The 18,727-nt window shown below is 47.7% G+C and overlaps 1 protein-coding gene across 4 annotated transcripts in view; it reads right to left on the reverse strand.

Moving 5' to 3' along the window:
• The window catches only part of PTK2B (protein tyrosine kinase 2 beta), a 998,240-nt gene that overhangs the window by 844,379 nt on the left and 135,134 nt on the right, over positions 1-18,727 (reverse strand). The window contains exon 2 of one of the 4 annotated variants that reach the window (XM_069605649.1): positions 11,783-11,913. The exons of the other annotated variants lie outside the window; for them this stretch is intronic. The gene's annotated coding sequence lies outside the window, so the exon portion shown is untranslated. The remainder of the gene's footprint in view (positions 1-11,782; positions 11,914-18,727) is intronic. 4 annotated transcript variants of the gene reach the window in all.

Consider the following 18,727-nt stretch of genomic DNA (forward strand, 5'->3'; position numbering starts at 1 on the left):
CTGCCAAGAGCATAGACCAAGTTGCTTCTTGAATAGCCCTCAGTATCGTCCCATTAAGATTAGTTGATTGGCCTTTGCGGAGGCCTGTTTCCAGTTAACTCAACCGCATAGTTGATTCAACCCATACCTGGAGATGAGTGAGGATAAAGGAAGCAAATATCTTAGAATCAGAGTCAATTAACGATATCGGCCAATAATGTTTGGGATCAGATCGAGAGCCCTTTTAAAAAATTGGAACCACATAGGTGGTTTTCCATGACATCAGGAACACTCCTAGGTCCAAGATGCTCTTAAACAGAACTGCTAATGCGTTGGCCCAATTAACTGGGTAAGCTTTTAACGTGCTATTGGATAGCCCATGCAGACCTGGCGCCATTGCATTTTTACACCTCTTAATAAGTTCCCACACTGTGCCTGTCCCAATTGGAGTGCACCATTTGTTATTACAATGATTACTCTCCTCCAAATCCCAGCCACTAACCTTCATTATTTCATTACCATAGAGGTCCACAATATGCTTCACCCATTCAGACTCCACTTTCCAGGGGCCACTTTCATTTGGCAAATAGAGGATAAGCCTTCATGTGAATTAATCAGAGACCAAAAGGGCCCTATATCTTTGTTTATCAACATTTTCAGCATGCGTTCTGCGTCATTTTGCAGCATTTTAGCACAACTTGATTTACAGGAGTTCCTGTATCTTTTTTTATTTGCTTGATTTGAGACAGTTTAGTACCCAAATCTGTACACAGCTTAATTCTTTTAACATTACTATGCATCATGGTACCAGGTAGGATACATAGAAGCTGAAACCCCCCAGCCCCCTTTCCCGACATGAACACTTTTTCAAGGACAGTTCACTGTGAGCAACCATGGACTAACACCAGAGCCATCACGATGATCAGGCAAGGTCAGGCAATTACTGATCATTACACACAGCTGACTCCCATCACCTTTGCCCACACGGATAAAAGGCAAAGCACGAAAGCACACTCTGAAGGAGGAAAAGCACACGAGGAAGCAGCAGTTCCAAGATGGCGATTTAACACAAGGTGAAAGGCGGCGAGAACAGAGAGGGTTGCAAGGAGGGAAGTACCCTTGACCTCTACAAACCTTTATTTTTTCACGATCCTTGGAAAGTGAGAAGCCTAAGACGGGGAACTAAAGCTGAACAGTCCTACATTGTGCATCAAAGATATCCGGGGTGCTCCCGTGTTGATAACCCAGGCCGGGAGCAGCGATTGCCGCTGTGGTACTGTCCTTGGCTCCTGCAACAAAGTTGCGCTAGTAAAAGCAGCACAGCCGGTGAGTCCGAGAAACTGATACAAAATCAGCTTATGTTTGAACCAAGGTTGCAAGCAGCAACATTGTATGAAGCAATCCACAAAAGACAGTGTTTGGACCGCATGTGAAGAGGGGCATGAACAAGCGGAAACTAATGGAGTGAATGTATTTTTAAAAAGCCAAATAAGATACTGTGTACAGAGTGGTCTGGCGCCATGTGGGTGCTCATTCGAAGATTTCTATTTAGGTATCCAACTGAATGGCAACTGCATTGTAAAAAGGGAACTTTATATCGAAGTGGTCCTGCGACGGGTCAGCTAAACCCTGTGCACATTTGAAAGTCTTTGATAAGTAAGAAGTGAACTGCAATTGGTCTGAGCCTGGCTGAGGAAGACTAATTGAATGTGAAACAGGGATCTGAGCCCGGCTGAGGGGGGCACACGGTGATCCGTGAGTCACATGAGAAGAAATATTTTTGGAACCTTGAAAACAAAAGGCATCTGAGCCCGGAAGAGGGGGATCCACCGTAATAGAAAAGGCATCTGAGCCCGGCTGAGGGGGATCCAGGGCGAGACAACCGAATCACATAATTAAAAGAAGGAAAATAACTTTCTATTTTTGATTTGTAAATCAGGCCCTCTGAATCAAGAGACTTTGATGAGAAAAGTGACTTTGGCGCAGAAGGCCCTGGTGCTGAAATTGGAACTGTATCCTTGTGTCGAGGAAGTCAGAGTGTGTGCTTGGCACGAGTGAACCACCTTGACCCGTGCTGAAAACGTGAGGAAGGAAGGCCAACGGACCAAACATCATGACTTATCATTTTGTGAACACTTCTTTCTTTTGCATGAACATTCCCCCACACTATTTGTAAATTAGCAGTAAGGATTGGCAATAGGTTTTTTAGTGTAGGCCCTTTTATTTTGACAAGACCCCACTAGGACTGCATTGTTATTATTTGATGGTCGTAGCTGGCTCCAATCTTAGATTTAGGTTTAGATCAAGTATTTTTCACCCCTTATAAAAGTTCAATAAACACCCTTAAACTGTGGTCACTTGTGTCTGTCTTACTTTGATACCATGCCTTGCTTACAATCATCAATGACTACAATTAGACCAGAGGCATTCCCGCCCACCCTCTGAGTCTCCGAGACAACAGCACCAAGAATTCCCAAATATGATAGTATATTTTATTGTTGGAGGTCTATTCCTTCAGGTTTTATATTGATGTTGCTGTGGGCCTTCACTTTGTTCCATATATTATCGTATAGGGGGACAAAAGAACTAAGCAACATATTCAACGCAGAAACAGTGGGGTGAGTCAATCTTATTCGCGTATCTACTTCCCTCAAAGTGTGGTGAATAATAGCCTCATCACCTGCTTCTGCCTCTCCATAAGTTAGGTCCGAGACTTTGCCCATCACTCCACCAGACCCCAGTAGTGATTTATGGGGGCTATTTTCAATCAGATTAACAGAATCAGTGGGTGAAGCCATAATTGATGCATCACATCTCTGTTGAATTACACTTGCAACAATATAATCCTGATTCAAGCAGCCATTCTTCTCAGACCCCACATCATCAAATTCAATCCTCCTTAAATCATTTAGATCCTCTGGTGCAAGTACATACTTATCAGTCATCATGGAGCGGTCCAGCACAGTCCTTTTAACGTCTATGCTAGACCCAGAAGCATTAAAAAAGAAATCTGTTCTGTTTTTCCCCGCTATAGGAGACCTCAATGAGTGTGATTGCAACAAGTTAGAAACTAAAGGCCTTCTCCTCTCAATTTTCATCGAGTTGAAACTGGGGAGATCGTCAATAGCGTGGCCGAAGCGAGATGTTTACTTTCAGAAACAGGGCCATGACCTAGCTGCATCCTTTCATCGCCAAGATTCTGCAGTAAAGCCGCCACAATACTTTCTTCCTGTGAGACCAGTGGAAGATCAGAGTTGCACGGCTTTCAGGGCACTGTCATTTTATTCGAGCTGTGGCAAAACTTGATCATCGATTGCAGACTGGCTTTTGAGTCCAGGTCGCATATTATAATTTCCTAAGTAAAGAGACTTCAAAGTGTTATGAAGATGAATAACACTGGGGGTTGCAGATGGAGCACAGGTAATATGTTAACAAGCAGCCTCGCAGCTCACCGATCAAAGGGAAAGTACCCCCACAGTCTCAGTAGCCCTGAAACAGCCCCTCAAATCCTTGGTACCGGGTTTTCAACCACAAACGTGCTTGTACTAGTGCTTATATAAAAGGACCACATGTTGCCAGAAATTAAAAAGTGACCGAATTTATGAAAAGTGGGCACAACGCTGATTTTTCTTTGAGATGTCTTGCTGTTAATCCGGGACAAAAGCAATGTTCTGGAGCAAAGCAAAGCATAGAAGCAGATTTTCTGCAGGTTCTATGTGTTGGGATTAATCCCCACTTGGACCTACGCACTGCAGGCTGTGACTTGTCTGCCTCACTTTGCAGGTTTTGTAGGGAGCTGCAGGTGAAAGCCGGAGCTCCAGGAGAACAGCAACAAGGAAAAAAAGACCAGCACCTCCAGTAAACGCAATGGAATACTGCAGACTGTCACATGTCTGCCTTTCGAGGCCCGCTTCGCGGGAGGAATCAAGTTTTGTAGGGAGCTGCAGGTGAAAGGCAGAAGTCCAGGGGAACAGCAAAAAGGAAGAAAATGACCAGCACCTCCAGAAAACGAAACGGAATCCTGCAGACTGTCACATGTCTGCTTCACTTCATGGCCGCTTCGCGGGAGGAATCAAGTTTTGTAGACAGCTGCAGGTGAAAAAAGGCAGAGGTCCAGGGGAACAGTAACATGGAAAAATAAACCAGTACCTCCAGTAAACACGATGGAATTCTGCGGACTGTCACGTGTCTGCCTTTCGAGGCCCGCTTCGCGGGAGGAATCAAGTTTTGTAGACAGCATCAGGTGAATGGCGGAGCTCCAGGGGAACAGCAACAAGGAAAGAAAGACCAGCACCTCCAGTAAATTTAACTACTTGTTTGCTGCACCAGAAAGCTGAACAGTGTTCATACAGTATCAATAATTATGGTGCCCACAAACTTTATTGTAGGGCATATAGAAAGACCTTCAGGAAAAGCAGCCACGCTTTTAATCTGACAGACAAGTAAGACTTCCAAGATGTTCACTTTGCATAACTAGAAAGTGAACATTTTAAATGCTCTTTAAAATGTTTTTCAATTTTGTGAAAGGTTTGAATCCGAAACCAGACCACAATAAAACAAATTTTAAAAAGTGAGCATTTTGCAGAAACATGTATCTGCAGCACATCCGGTGCACTAATAACCAAAACGTGCATTTGCCAAAAGGATTACCGACATTACATATGTGGTCTTAAAAAAAAGTAAAGGCCACTTTCAACTGGTGTTCACTGTCTTAAGGATTGTTAGCACATATCCGTAATAGACCTTGCTTAATTTCCTGGATTTGATTTACTTTGAGGATTTATGACCCTGGAAAATAATGATCATGATGGAACACACAGACCATCATTACGTTCGCCACTATAATGGTAATAACTCTAGATTGCAGCAGGATTGGCCGCCTTGACTACCCATACTTTCCTGCTGGATCAGTGTCCATTCATACAGGGCCGGGTATCTTTCCTATAGAAGGGGCGGGGGAGGGGAACAGAAGGGGTTTGGGAAGGGTGAGGATGAGGATCAGACATGGGTGGGCTCAATTCGGAATGACCCTAGGTTGAAGGCAGTAATTGGGTGTGGGGGAATGGAGGTCAGTAGGATGTGGTGAACAAGGCAGCCAGAAAAGAACAGGGAGAGGACAAGGGAGTATTTGGGAGGTACAGGAAAGATAAAAATGGTTGCAGGACATTGTAGTGGGAGTGGAGCTGCGCACCCCTAAACCATGTTAGAAAGAGCTTGAGATCGCATTCAGTGTGGGTATAATGGGCCCTTCACCAAAGAGAAACATGTATGACCTAATCAAGGAACACTGTGCCATGTTGTGGAAAAATGTAGATCTGAGGATGGAGGGAGGGTGACAAGGCGAGAAAGAACAGCGACCAAGCTGTTTCAAAAAGGAACTGGGCTTATGGAAATGGAGTGTCGAGGAGGCACTGAATACGAAGCGGTGGTATGGGGAGGCTAGAATCATAGAACAGGGTGATGGAGGGGCGGGGCAGAGAAATCTAGGACATGGACCTGGTGCTGAGAAGTTTGGCGATGCAGGCGAGGGCCCTGTAATGGGATCCAGGCGGTGTAGATAAAGGCCAAGGAGACATGTAGCGAGTCCAGAGTAGAGTGGCCACAGGTGATTGAATCGACAGCGTGGGGAGTAGAGATCTGAAATAAAGATGGGGCGGAGGAACTGGGGGGGGGGGGGGCGGTCGCAATCAGGATTATAGAATGGGACCAAGCTTGATGGGGGAGCAGCATGGGGTATGAAGCAGAGTCTGGTATGAGTGGAGGAGTATTAGTGCATGTGAGCAGGACAAGGCATAAGAAGCAACCGGGCAGGGAAAGGATCATGTTTAGGCCAATGTAGCAGAGAGAGAAAGGGAAGAGGTGTTGTATCATGCAGGGATGACTGTTAGACAGCAGCTTCCATGTAAGGCTGTTTATTACTACAGCATAGTGCGGGCATTACGTTACAAATTACAGACAGCAGTAGACTGGCCGAAGACGTAGACACCCGTCATCCATCAGTCATGTTTCCCCGTCTCTCTCTCTCTATCTCTCGATGAACTTCAGCTGCGACTCCAAGAGCCCTTTCATTGATGACCTACCCACGGGTCTACGTGTCCCCCAGCTAGTCCCAGCCACCTGACTTATTCAGAATACCACAGGAGGGGGCACAGAGATCACGTCTCGGGAGGAAAGCTCAGGGGCAATGGGCCTTTGAAGCAAGTCGACGCGGAGCAACAGAGGTTCGATCGCCGGGTCCGCGCTTAGAAACTTCTGGGTATTAAGCGCATTATAAATAAACAAGTACAAATACAAGGCGGGTGGTGTGCTTTGAGGGGTGAGGATTCTAAACAAGGAGGTGAAGGAACAAAATCAGTGAGGGCAGGGGGTCGAGCGGAGCAGTTTAATGATTCTGCTGCTGAACCTATTTTTCAAGTATGATACTTACATAAAGAAAATGTGCAAACAATGTTAATACATTGCATGACCCATGGTTTAAATAAATCAACAAAACATGGCAGTTCACAAAATGCAAGGGCGATATGCGGATTCCGTTAAGGAAAGCTTGGGTACTGGAGAGTGAACTCTGCTAGAGAACGAAGCTCTCAGATTTTGCCAGAAGACACTGTGAAGCATCATTGTTTTGACCTATTACATTTGCAAGGAGAACTGAGACCGCGTAAACCTCGGCAGGAGGAATTTCAGATAGCGGTGGAAAATTCCTTACACTGTCAGACTTTTTGGGTCGTGCTAAAGCTAACATTAGCCCTCTTATGTCGATGACCTTTTGGTACTGTACGAGTATAGGATGCAAACTCAGAGCAGCTGCATTCCAGCTGCATTTTCCTTCCCAAGGGATGACTTCACTCGTAGGTATGTTGCGTGTGTCCGTGACTGATGAGAGTACACCGGTTAGCATGCATGCTAGAACGCGGAAGCAAGAAGTAGACACGATTCGCACAACAGGGGCAGGTCCAGAGTGTGTGTGTGTGTATGAAATGGTTTATTGATTTACAGATAGTGAAACATTTCCCGAACCACATTGGCTGGATAGTTTGCAAGAAAGCAGTTGTACACACGCTGCGAAAAGGGTGACGTCAGCTCCCGATCCAAGTATTATACCAAAGTTTCCTCACTACTACAGCACCATAGACTCCATTTAGTCTCAGGCTGTGTTCTGACGCTACCCTTTATATATTTATTATACGCCCAAACCCGGGGGTGTCACGGCGTAGTTACAGACAACTTAGTAATAAGCATTGCATTACATGTGTACATGGCACAGGATAGCAGATGCACTGTACACAGCAAAGGTTACCGTCACAATTCATAATATTCCATGCTATATTCATAATTTATTTAAAAGAATATAATTTCTTTATTTCATAGGTAAGAATTTCGCTAGGGGATAATTCATTGCTAAGGGTAGTGGGGGAGGTTCCTAAGCTTTAGAGTCGGCTGTAGGGGGAGAGGGAGGGGGTGGACTAGTATTGGTATTTTAATTATCTTTGAAAACCATTGGCAACATTGCAATACTGATTTCTAGTACGTCTACTGGTGTAATGACCCAGCCAGGGTGGGGGGGGGGGGGGGTGTCGTCCGCCCCCTCCTCCATCCCTAGCTCCGCCACTGTACCTAACGATTATGTGGAGTTACATAAGCACTGTTCTAAGAGGTGTTTCTATAGTATCCAATTTAATGGATGGCGCTCAGTAGATGAACCTGGGAATGAGGAAGTTCAGAATGGGCACCCCCAGATTAGCATTTGCAAAATGTAGACTGGCCCCATGTCCGAGGCGATTGCTTAACCTGCAGGCTATCCATCCGTGTAAGTTATTAGCGAAGGGGCAGAGAACGGACACTATGGACACAGAAGACGGCTCTTTTCTACACTACCAAAAACTTTCGCTATGCCTTTTCCCCCTCGCTGCCAGTGTTTTACATGGCCCCTTGCTCCTAAGCACTTAGAAGTCTGCGAAATGTGACAATTATGGCACTATATAAAGCACCCTAAATAAAAAATTAAACGAAAACCCTGGAGCAAACTGCGATAGGCCTCCCACACAAGCCTTCTGCTCCGGGCTACATTTCATCTGACTGAGCATTAATTAAAAAAGAGAGCTACGGGCTCCCTGCCAATCAATGGCTCCTTCCCTTGCCGAGTTGCACTCACGCCCATGCTCGCTGCCATTCACGCAGCTCAGCGCGGCCATTTGCAGCTGTAGTCATCGTTAGAGGCCTTGTGATATCCTGGCACAGCGTTATCGCCATCCGGTGCGGGAAGGTTGTACTGCTGAGCTCTTGGCATGACTGTGGGATGACCCTCGGACAATATCGAGGCTCTGTAAGTCCACTGCGGCGGTGATGGGCGCAGTATAAACATTGGATACCATAACTGCGGGGAGGAGGCTCTGAAGAAGAAGAGCAGACTGGGGACATTTCAATGAAATAACCAAAGCTCCTTGGGGGGTTAACCACCCAGATTGCCTACTGAGGTCTCTCTTTCAAGAACCTAAAAAACTCACTGCCTCTTGTAAACTGGGCATGGATGCACACTGGTTGAGGTGGATGCCCATTGAAGTGTTTTACAATGCATATGTTACCCTCACTGTGTTCTAACTAATATACATTACATGTGCTGCAATGTAAGCTTGTGTTCCGTTGCGAAAAGAAACATTTAAACAAGCGCATGCTCTGCTGATTGGCCACTTTACCAAATGGCCGGCCGTCAGTGGTCGTGTCTCCAACAGGGACACAACTGTTCCGGGTCTGAGGTATTTTTCAGTTCTCCTGTCGCTGCCCTGGGGAGAGGTAAGAATGTTGCAGTTCTGTCCTGCATATAAATGCCAACATGGGGGCGGGAACTGCTGGGACCTTTATCACAGGAGTACTACTACTCCCAAAGGTGGTGCTGTCAGCAGCAGCAAAGCCAGCCTGAGGCCTTACACGCACTTCTCTTTGTCTTGATATGACAGGTTATTTATAATGTGCTTAATACCCAGAGGTTTCTAAGCGTGGAACAGGGGACTGATCCTGTGTTGCTCCGTGTCGTCTTGCTTCCAAGGCGAGCACGTTGCCCCTGAGCTATCCTTCCAAGATTGTGCCCAGTCCAGGCTATTAATTCAGCCAGTGATCCACACGGAGAGCACGAGAAGAGGAAAGGGGCACCTATAGGGCCACTGCCGCCCAGCAGATCTGTTGTGTGCCCAGCTCTGGTGGAACGAAGCAAGCAGAGTCCTATTCCAAAACGGGTCTCACCGCAGATCTGCATTTTCACGTATGGAGGGTTGGCGCTGCTACAACTGGAGGGGGCACCTGTGTGGTGCATGACCAGGCATCCGCCCCTCCTATGCTCTATGTGATGCCGATGACCAAAGAAACTCTGCTCAGCTGCTTGACGGCAGAAGAACTTTGCCAGGTATATCAGTTGGATATTGATGACCTTGTGGAGGAGGGCGCTCTTTAACAGTGTGTGCTGTCTCAAAAGCCAGAAGGTGAGGCTGCACATGGATGAGTCAGTGCAGCCGGTGCCGCCGCCAAAGAATCCTGTTCCACCTTTGCAAGAAGGTGGAGGAAGAGCTGCTGCGGTTGGAGCTGGCAGACATAATTGAGAGGGTAGATGGGCCCACACTGTGGGTGTTACCAATCGTGGTGGCTACCAAACCCAAGTGTCTGGATGAGGTAAGCATCCATTTGGATCTGAGGCTCCCCAAACAGGCCGTTAGGAGGGCACGATTCCCTACTCCCACCCTCGATGATATCCTTGTATATCTGCAAGGGGATAAGGTATTCTGGACCATTGATCTGATGTCCCGATATAACCATCTACCACTCCATGTGGAGACAGTGCCCATCACAACATTTTCATCGCACAACGGAACTCTTTCCCTATAAGCAGCTCAGCACCAGGGTGTCTTCCGCAACTGAAGTGCTCCAACACACGATCAGGGGTGTGTTGGCAGGTCTCCCTAGAGTCCAGAATGTGAGCAACAATGTACTCATCTTTGCGTTATCTCACAAGTAGCACATGAAGCAGTTGACCGCAGTGCTCCAAAGAGTAGCACAACATGACCAGTCACTCAACAGGAGAAAGTGTCAGTTTCTGCGGTCACAAGCAGACTTCTTCGACTTTGCTTTTCATGAGGATGGTCTCTCGTTGGAACCCCGGAAGGTCCGGACATTATGGAAGCATCAGCCAAGTCTCTCCGTCAGATGTGAGGAGCATCCTGGGGATGGTAAACTACTGTGGTCACTATATCCCTAACCTTGTCACTCTGACGGAGCCGATGAGGGTCCTCACCAATAAGGACCAGGATTGGCGAAGGGGTCAAGGGAAGCAAGATGCATTTGCCATTACCAAGGCAGCTCTGATCGCAGAGAAATCAAAGGACTATTTTAACCTGTCAAATGCCATGGAACTAGTGGTGAATGTCAGCTCAGTGGGCACAGAGCCATGCTACTACAGGTAAACCACCTGGGAGATAGGTGGCCAGTGGCCTATACAAGCAAAGCCCTCACCAACATTGAACACAGGTACTCGCAAATAGAGAGAGAGGCACGGTCGGTCCTCTAGGGTTGCGGGCACTTCCACCTGTACATCTACGGACAGCTGGTGACTGTTTTCACAGATCACAAGCCACTGATCCACATCATGGTGAGGTTGGCACTCTTCCCCCCATCAGGCTCGAACGCTGACTCCCAAACTCCAGCAGTATGGGGTAACGCTACTCTTTCAAGCGAGGGCCGTCAACACGGCTGAATACTTGTTGCTTTACCTGTGTTAGCTAGACATCAGTGATCGTGAAATAATAAGGATGCAGAAGGGTTCATAGGAATGATGTCTAAGGTGGCCGTTCCAAAGTTGATGTCCCTTGATGACATCACAGAGACATCTTTGATGAATATAATGATGTCATCACTCCTTCCCGGGGGAAACCTCTCCCCATGTGGCCAGGGGATGGCAGCCGCTACCGGATCCTGACCCTCGGGTGGCTTTATGAGGGAGGATCACATGGGGAGAGATGACCCTCAGAGGGGTGATACAGCCACGAAGGACACAGACGCTGTTTGGTGAAGCCGGGTGTCTGAGAGGTGGAGGCAGGACATCGGAGTGCTGCCTCTCATGTACCACGAGGGAACCGTAGGACACCACAATAAACTGGTGAGTCGTAGAGAGAGAGAATGGAACTACGGTGCACTTTGGCAACGCTACCAAAGAAAGACAAAAGTGTATGAAGTGAACGAGAAGGAATATGAAATCCAATATTAGCCAAAAAGGATCTACAGATGTATGTGAGAGAAAAGCAAGTTTGCAATTGTATAAAGTAAATCAGATGAAAAGACCTGGCTGGAGAGTAAACCAGGCGAAAGCAAGTTTTCAATTGTATAAAGTAAATCAGATGAAAAGCACTGGCAAGACAGTAAACCAGTCGAAAGCAAGTTTTCAATTGTATAAAGTAAATCAGATGAAAAGCCCTGGCAACAGACTAAACCAGGTGAAAGCAAGTGTTCAATTATATAAACTCAAGTCTGCAATTGTATAAAGTAAATCAGACAAAAAGCCCTGGGAGGAGAAAAAACCAGGCAAAAGCAAGTTTGCAAGTCCACAAAGTAAATCATATGAATAGCCCAGGCAGGAAAGTACAGCAGGCCAAGGTCAAGTTTGCAAGTGAGCAAAACCAATCCCATCGTGAAAGTCTGGCAGGGGAATACACCAAGCAAAGTCAAATCTGAAAGCAAAGTGATGAGAGGGGTCCAGGTATGGCCCTCATGAACCACACACGACTCTCGACCTGATAACTGAAGAATGAAAGTTGCAACTTACTCTTTGGTCAGTCACCGCCAGCATCAATGTATCGCAGATATGAGAAACATTACTCTGTCAGGCAGCCATTAAAACGATATCCAATCGATTTCGTGGAAGCAGAAATACCATCAATCGAACAGGTCGACTAACTGCAAAGCCAGACATCAATTACGTCATTAGTGACATCATGACATGGCCACGCTAGACATGAAGCAAATATTCATCCATTCATGAAGTAACAAAAACATGCACTAGTTTACTGCATATAGGCATGAAAAACATGATTATGACTCATGTAGGGTAGAGGGCAGACACACATACATATCATTATAGACATTTGTTTCTTTCACCAAAGCAGAACTGCAAGATGCAAAAATATGCGTTGACTAAGTTGGTTATGATTGACTGCTACTAACAAGGAGATGCCTTAAGGATATAGAGGAGAACTTTAGGCCATTCAAGTAAATGAGGAAGTGGAAACAGGCCTCAAACACATGGAAAGTTAAACATGATTTCTGCAGCCAGAGATTCAGAGACAGTGTTCCCAGCCAAGGACAAGAGCAAATGGAAAATTCCTGTTTACCAAGACAACAAGCCACCTGCAAGAATTTGCTCAAATCCTCATAATTACAAGCAAGAGAGCTCAATTTTGTGGCCCCCTCACATGTGACCCAACAGAGCAGGTCAATGCTCATTCACTCGAGGTGCGAGCTGTTCCCAGTGAGACAGAGGTGGACTGCTACAAGTGTTGCCTACAAACCTGCAACCTGCATGCACTCCCTTAGGCTTAGGTGATCAGAGATGGCAACAGTAGGGAACATGCAGCCCTCCATGTTCTTTCTCATTACCTTGAAGAAGTACACTCAGCTCAGTAACCAGCCAGGGCCCCAGGTCTGGGAGGACCCACTCTAGCCAATCCAGAGGCACCCTTCATGTCAACATATAAAATATTGCATGGGCCTATGGTCTTTCTGCGACCCTGCAACAGTGTAGTTTGCAACATTTAGAGGTGGTCCCAGGACCAAACCACCTGATATGGCTCTCCAATTGTGGAACTAACCCTCATAGGTTACATATTTATTTAGCCCAAACTGACCAATGGAAATGTCTAGTAGGTTTTTAGGACTGGGTTTGACCAGACCGGAAGGCAGAGTGGCAGATTGTGGGAGAGTCGGTGTCCAAATGACATCCGCAGACCACAAGTTCTGCTCGATGTTTGTGTTAAGATTATGGTTTTGGCAGGGAGTGTTTGTGTTAAGGTTTTGCTTTTGCTAGGGTGTAATCATTCTTTGGGCCATCAGTTTGGGTAATCATCTTAGAAGATTGGCTTAAGGGATACAGATGACAAGAATCATGTAAAAAATTGTTTTCCTGTGGGTTAGGCATTCTAGCTTGATTCACGGATGATGGTTTCCCTTTGTGTAGGCCTTAGCAGAAGAAACTAGCTTGTATCACGAAAGGCAGTCTCCTGGTATACCTCCCAGAGGTTAATTTCTATAAGGCGATTCTATAGAAACAGGTCCCACGTGAATTATTGGTCTTCCCTTTTGGTTAGGCAGGAAGACGACTGTGTATATTTTATTTATGACATGTCAAGTTTGTCGGTGTGTTTGGAGAATGCAGAAGCTGACATATATTGAAGGGTGAGGTATCGAGAATGTCTTCCTCTGCGGTAGTGGTGACGTTACCAGAGAAGTTGTGTATAGTATTTGAGGTGCACAGAAGATTCAGAGCTTTTAAGGTGGATAAAAAACTGAATTTGAGTTTAAAAAGCCAGGTTGTACCCTTGGGGCGCAGCTTAAGAAGCAAATGAGCCAAGTGGGCAGTGGAGCCTTCAGGGTGAAGAGCTGTAGTAGGGTGGTGCGTGGACGCACCCGCAGTAATGGTGATGAGCAGGAGAGGCTGAGGTCAAGATTTTATTGTGGTGGTTTGATTTTCATAGGTGAGATTTGAGAAACGATATTAAGGTTGAAAGTTACAAAGTAGTCCATTAGAGGTGAATGTGTCGAAATTCTGATTTGAGGTCAAGTAAGTATTGACAAATGTTATATAAAAGGTAACAACATGAGGGACACACCTCTTCAACATATGTGCAAGTCCCTCCCGCGATATAAGCACAAAATACGCAAGTATAGTGTGGAATGGACTTGAGGTACTGAGGGCAAGTTGGCGAAGCCATGGCCCAAAGTGTGAAGCTTTTCCAAATGTGTGCAGAAAAATCTAGACACTTATTTACATGTAGCTAGTAAGGAGGAAAAAACATAGCAAGCGGATGGCCATATTAGAATTATGGACAATGTTTCAGGACGAGGAAGGGGACTTGACAAGGCGACACTGGATGCTGAGTCAGCGAGATATAGAAGGCGAACTGCCCTCGGCTCCCTCTTCTCCTCTTCAAACTGCAAGCGCAGAAGCAGCAATAGAAAACAAGGGATTATACCCCATAAGGGAGTTAAAAGCTGCGGCGGGATACACCTATCCCATGTTTTGCACCACCATCGTATATAGCGTATATAGGCGAAGAGGGGCAAAGCGGGGAAAAGCAAGCGACTAAGGGAGAGCAGAATACTAGCAGTGAATGTAAATAGCGCAGTGAGCTGCAGGCGAAGTTAAAGGAAAATGACCTAGGGAAGACAGGAGTCAATGAGGGACAAGAATCAATAGTTCCGAATTAATGGGTAGGCGGACAGATATTGCTTAAGTTGGACGGGAAGCCCTATGGGGAGAGAGGAGGCGGGAGCAGAGGACTACAGAGTAACTACAGAGTAACTAAGACGCAGAGGAAATGATAGGATGGGAGAGGTAATGAAGGAAGTGCACAGAAGGGAAAGGGAAGAAAAGGAAGAAAGCTAAAAAATGTAAGGAGAAATAATGAGCAGAGGCAAGGGAGAGGAGGAGACAGTGAGAGCTTTAGGACATAGAAAGAAGGAAGGCAGAAGAGGAGTGGGAAAGGCAAGCACGTATAAAGGAGGACAAGAGAAAAAGTCGAGCGGCTTGTTAAGGAGAGCCAATGCAGAGAAAAAGATGAGTGAAGATGTGAATGCGGCAGAGACGGGCACTCTTTAAGGGAAGTGGAGATTAAGGTGGATTTAGCATGTTTAAATGATGACAAGAGAGAGGGAGCATATGGAAGAGAGAATCGGACAGAAGTGGGAGAAGCAGCATGGCTACCCCACGGGTAGATAGAAATGAGGCTGGATCCTCAATGGGGGGGATGCAAGAATGCAAGCTGATCGGGGGAAAGAGGCAGGAACATGTAGTATTGAGGAGACTTTGTTTCGAGGACGAGAGAGAAGGGGAAAGTGACAGTAGTGTTGGGAACATGGGGTCAGTTGATGATTCACTAGGGAAACAAGCCCTGATGGAGACACAATATGGGGAGGCGATAGGGATATGGACAGAACAGTGGAAGACATTGGGGGGCAAGTGCCATGTCCTAAAGGCGAGTCGCGCAGCGCAGATGATATTACCCCATATGCGCAGAGGCTCAGGTCCCTGCCAGGAAACAACAAGCAGCAATGACAAAGGCATTTACTGCCACCAAAGACACAGGGAGATAGAGTGAAGGGATAGGACTGACACAGTTTCCACTGTTAGAGAAGGGAGGAGGGCAACCTCATTATATTCCATGGCAGCAGATGGACAAAGACAATTTAAGATGCAAGTTACCATCGTTGACTGCTGGGGCTGGGAAATGGATTCATGAGCTTGAAAGACTGACAGCAGGTAACGACATTAGCAGTGGGTGACATGAAGAGCTTGCTTTCGGCAATTCTTGGGGAGGTAGTAGACGATGTGTGGAAAAGAGCAGGATATCCTGGAGTGACAGCACAGAACATAGCACACGATGGCATGCCATTTAATAATTGCTGAGTAGCCTTGTGGCATGCTCTAAGGTTGCAATACCCAGACATATCGGACATAAGCGCCATTATGGCATGCAAGATGAGGGAGGACGAGTATCTGCTTCAATATATACAAGCTATTGGAGAGAACAGGCGTTTGTAGACGAGGCAACCATGGACAATACAGTGGGGTTATTTTATCATATATTATGTCAAGGGTTAACCCAGCAGGAAGAGGCATGCCCTTAGGGATTTGAAGTGTCTTGAAGAGTAACCTAGGGAAAAGGAGTTGTCCCCTGGAACTGTGCACTTTACCTTTAAGGAAAGCTCACTGTGTCCGCATCTCATTCCTGGCTCCTCACACCACCCAACAAAATGGTGGCTTTCAGGACTTGGTGGTGCAGATGCAGGCAAGCCAGTGGAAGAGGTTTCTTTCAGCCACTCAACAAAGGACACCAAAGGCCTAAGCGTTTCTTCAGGGACTGTGGCAGGTGAGGGGGGGGAGCAGTTGGTTGGCCATGAGGGGGTGCTCCTCTGGAGATCCCAGCTGGTCATCCCTCTCAAGCTGCAGGGGCTCGATCGGGCCCATGTGGGCCACCAAAGGGCCAGCAAGACCAAGGCAAGGCTCAGTGAGAAGGTGTGGTTCCCAGAAGGTGGATGATGCTCTCAGCCGCTGTGTGTGGCGTCAAGCGCTGGGACCTGTGGCTGAGGGAGCCGCCCTTGACATCTCTGGAAAGAGCCACAGTGCTCTGGAGCACCTAGAGCCTGGACTTAGCACAGTGCATCAATCATAGCATTACCTAGTGGTGCTAGACAAGATCTCAAGGTGGACCGTGGTGCAGTTTGTGGAATCCAAGGCAACAGAGGACGTAATTACATTTCTGAAGGTGTTGTTTGAGAAACATGGGATCCCATAGTCAGTGAGATGGCCTGCATTTTCAGGGTGAAAGGTTTGCTTGATTCCTATGGTTCTATGGGATCAATCAATGGCACATTTACCCTGCTTTCTAAAGACCAATGGGGGCAATGCGAACCCTCACCAAAGCGTTTCGAATTGCTGTATATAAGGAACAATGACTGGAGGAGTCTTGACATCCTTTCTCATGTTGTACAGGATGACGACGCTAACCATGACTGGTGGTACCCAGGCAGAAGCGTTCCTGGAGCGGAAGGTGCATTCCCTCGTCCTCATCATATGTCAAGGAGGTGGGCTGTGAGTCGAACAGAAAGCACCCGGAGGACGCACCCATCCAGAGGGCCATGCCCCTCCCCTCCACCGCGAACGGGGCAAGACGACTGACACAGCATCAAGAGTCTGTGGCCCTCATTACGACCCTGGCGGAAAGTGACTGACCGGACCGCCACAGCGTAAATAGCGTTTCCGCCATTGCACGAAGGAGCAAAGTGCGGCCCATTCCGACCCATCGGGCACGAGCACCACGGCATGGCGGAAGTGCAAAGTCCGCGATGGCGGAAATGAACCCAAAACGGCCCACACCGCCGCCGTACGGCGCCCTAGGTGCAATACCGCCACCCATCTTAGCGGACACCGCAGTGAGCGCCTACCGGAAAGTACGGTGACCGGAAATATACGGAAACGGAAGTTAAAACATGGGCCCGGAACGGGAAACATCCCGCCGTACACCTATAAAACCACTAAAACCACACAACCACTAAAATCACTACCCTGAGACACACCCCAACCCGTCATCCACCCTAGCGAAACCAAGAAAAATGGGAAAAGTAGCGAAGAAAGCGTGCGACCGCAAGCGGCAGGTCCACTTCTCCCGTGAGGAACTCACCGTGCTAACAGAGACCCTCCAGGAGAATGCTGCCATCGTCTTCTGCACGCAAATGACCAGGACGGCACTTGCAAACAAGAAGGCCATATGGGCTCTGGTGGCACAGCGGGTAAGTGCGGTGGGGACCGCACCCCGCACCCCACAGCAATGCCGTAAGCGATGGGACGACCTGCGGATACGCGTCCGCAGCATACTCTCTGCCAACCGCAACATTGCCACAGCCACCGGGGGAGGTCCTGAATCACCCATCAAGTTGACCCCCTGGGAAGAAATCTGTGCCTCCACCATCGGAATGGAGAGCATAGAGGGAGTCGGAGGGATGGAGAAAGGAGTGCAGACATCCGAAGATTCAGGTAGGTGGGCCAAATAAAACAATGCCAAATCCACAAAGTCCATCCATGTGAAGTACCATGCGTCCACATAGTGCAACAGAAACACATGTCCAGGAGAACGGCCACACACATCGGCCTGATAGCGCACGTTAAAACCCACAATAAATACATAAATAATTAAAAACCCCTAAAACACGCACTACACGTGCAGCAGGCACACCCTAACTGCAGGCTGCCAAACAACTGCACCCTCACTCCACACACAAATGAAAGCACCTCCAAGGCCCCGACCCAAATCACCCTCAGGTACCACCCCAATGCATGTGATACAATGCCATTCCAATTCCCACAGACCCATCAATAACCCTCGCCCTCCTTTACTCCACCACAGGGTCCGATCCAAACGACGAGCTTCAGGACACCCCTACCAGCACACCTGCAAAGAGGGCCAAGACCAACGGCCAAAGACCCTCCACCTCAGCTGCACGCATCAAGACACGGCAGCAGCACAAATCAGGTGGCAGCACAGAGGAGGGAACATCAACAGGCACCCCAGCAGCCAGCATGCCCACAACACCACCACCACAGGTCCCCCCAACGGATGCCACAGAAGGCACTGCCTCCGGTGGCAGCAGCACCATAGGTGACACCCCATTGATGGCAGCATGCTCCGACACAGAAGACGGGGATGTCGAAGTCAGATCCATCCATGACCTGTCCCAATCCCCCTGTCTGTCCCATCCCGTACAACATGAGGATACCACGCAGGGGCACCCACAAGACGACGACTGGCCATCCCCCACAAGCCCTGTGGCAGGGCAACATGAGGACAACAGCCCCTCTGTGACACCCCCGCAAATGGCCATGGCCCAGCAGAGGCAACAGTCCCTCGACCAGTTAATCGTGCAACAGCAGCAACTGGCCACGCTCCTCAAGGACCATGCCGATGAATGTGGGGGCACTAAGGCAGACATAGAAACATCA

Source organism: Ambystoma mexicanum, chromosome 4p, assembly GCF_040938575.1.
Source record: "Ambystoma mexicanum isolate Mex_15411 chromosome 4p, UKY_AmexF1_1, whole genome shotgun sequence".
Lineage (NCBI taxonomy): Eukaryota > Metazoa > Chordata > Amphibia > Caudata > Ambystomatidae > Ambystoma > Ambystoma mexicanum.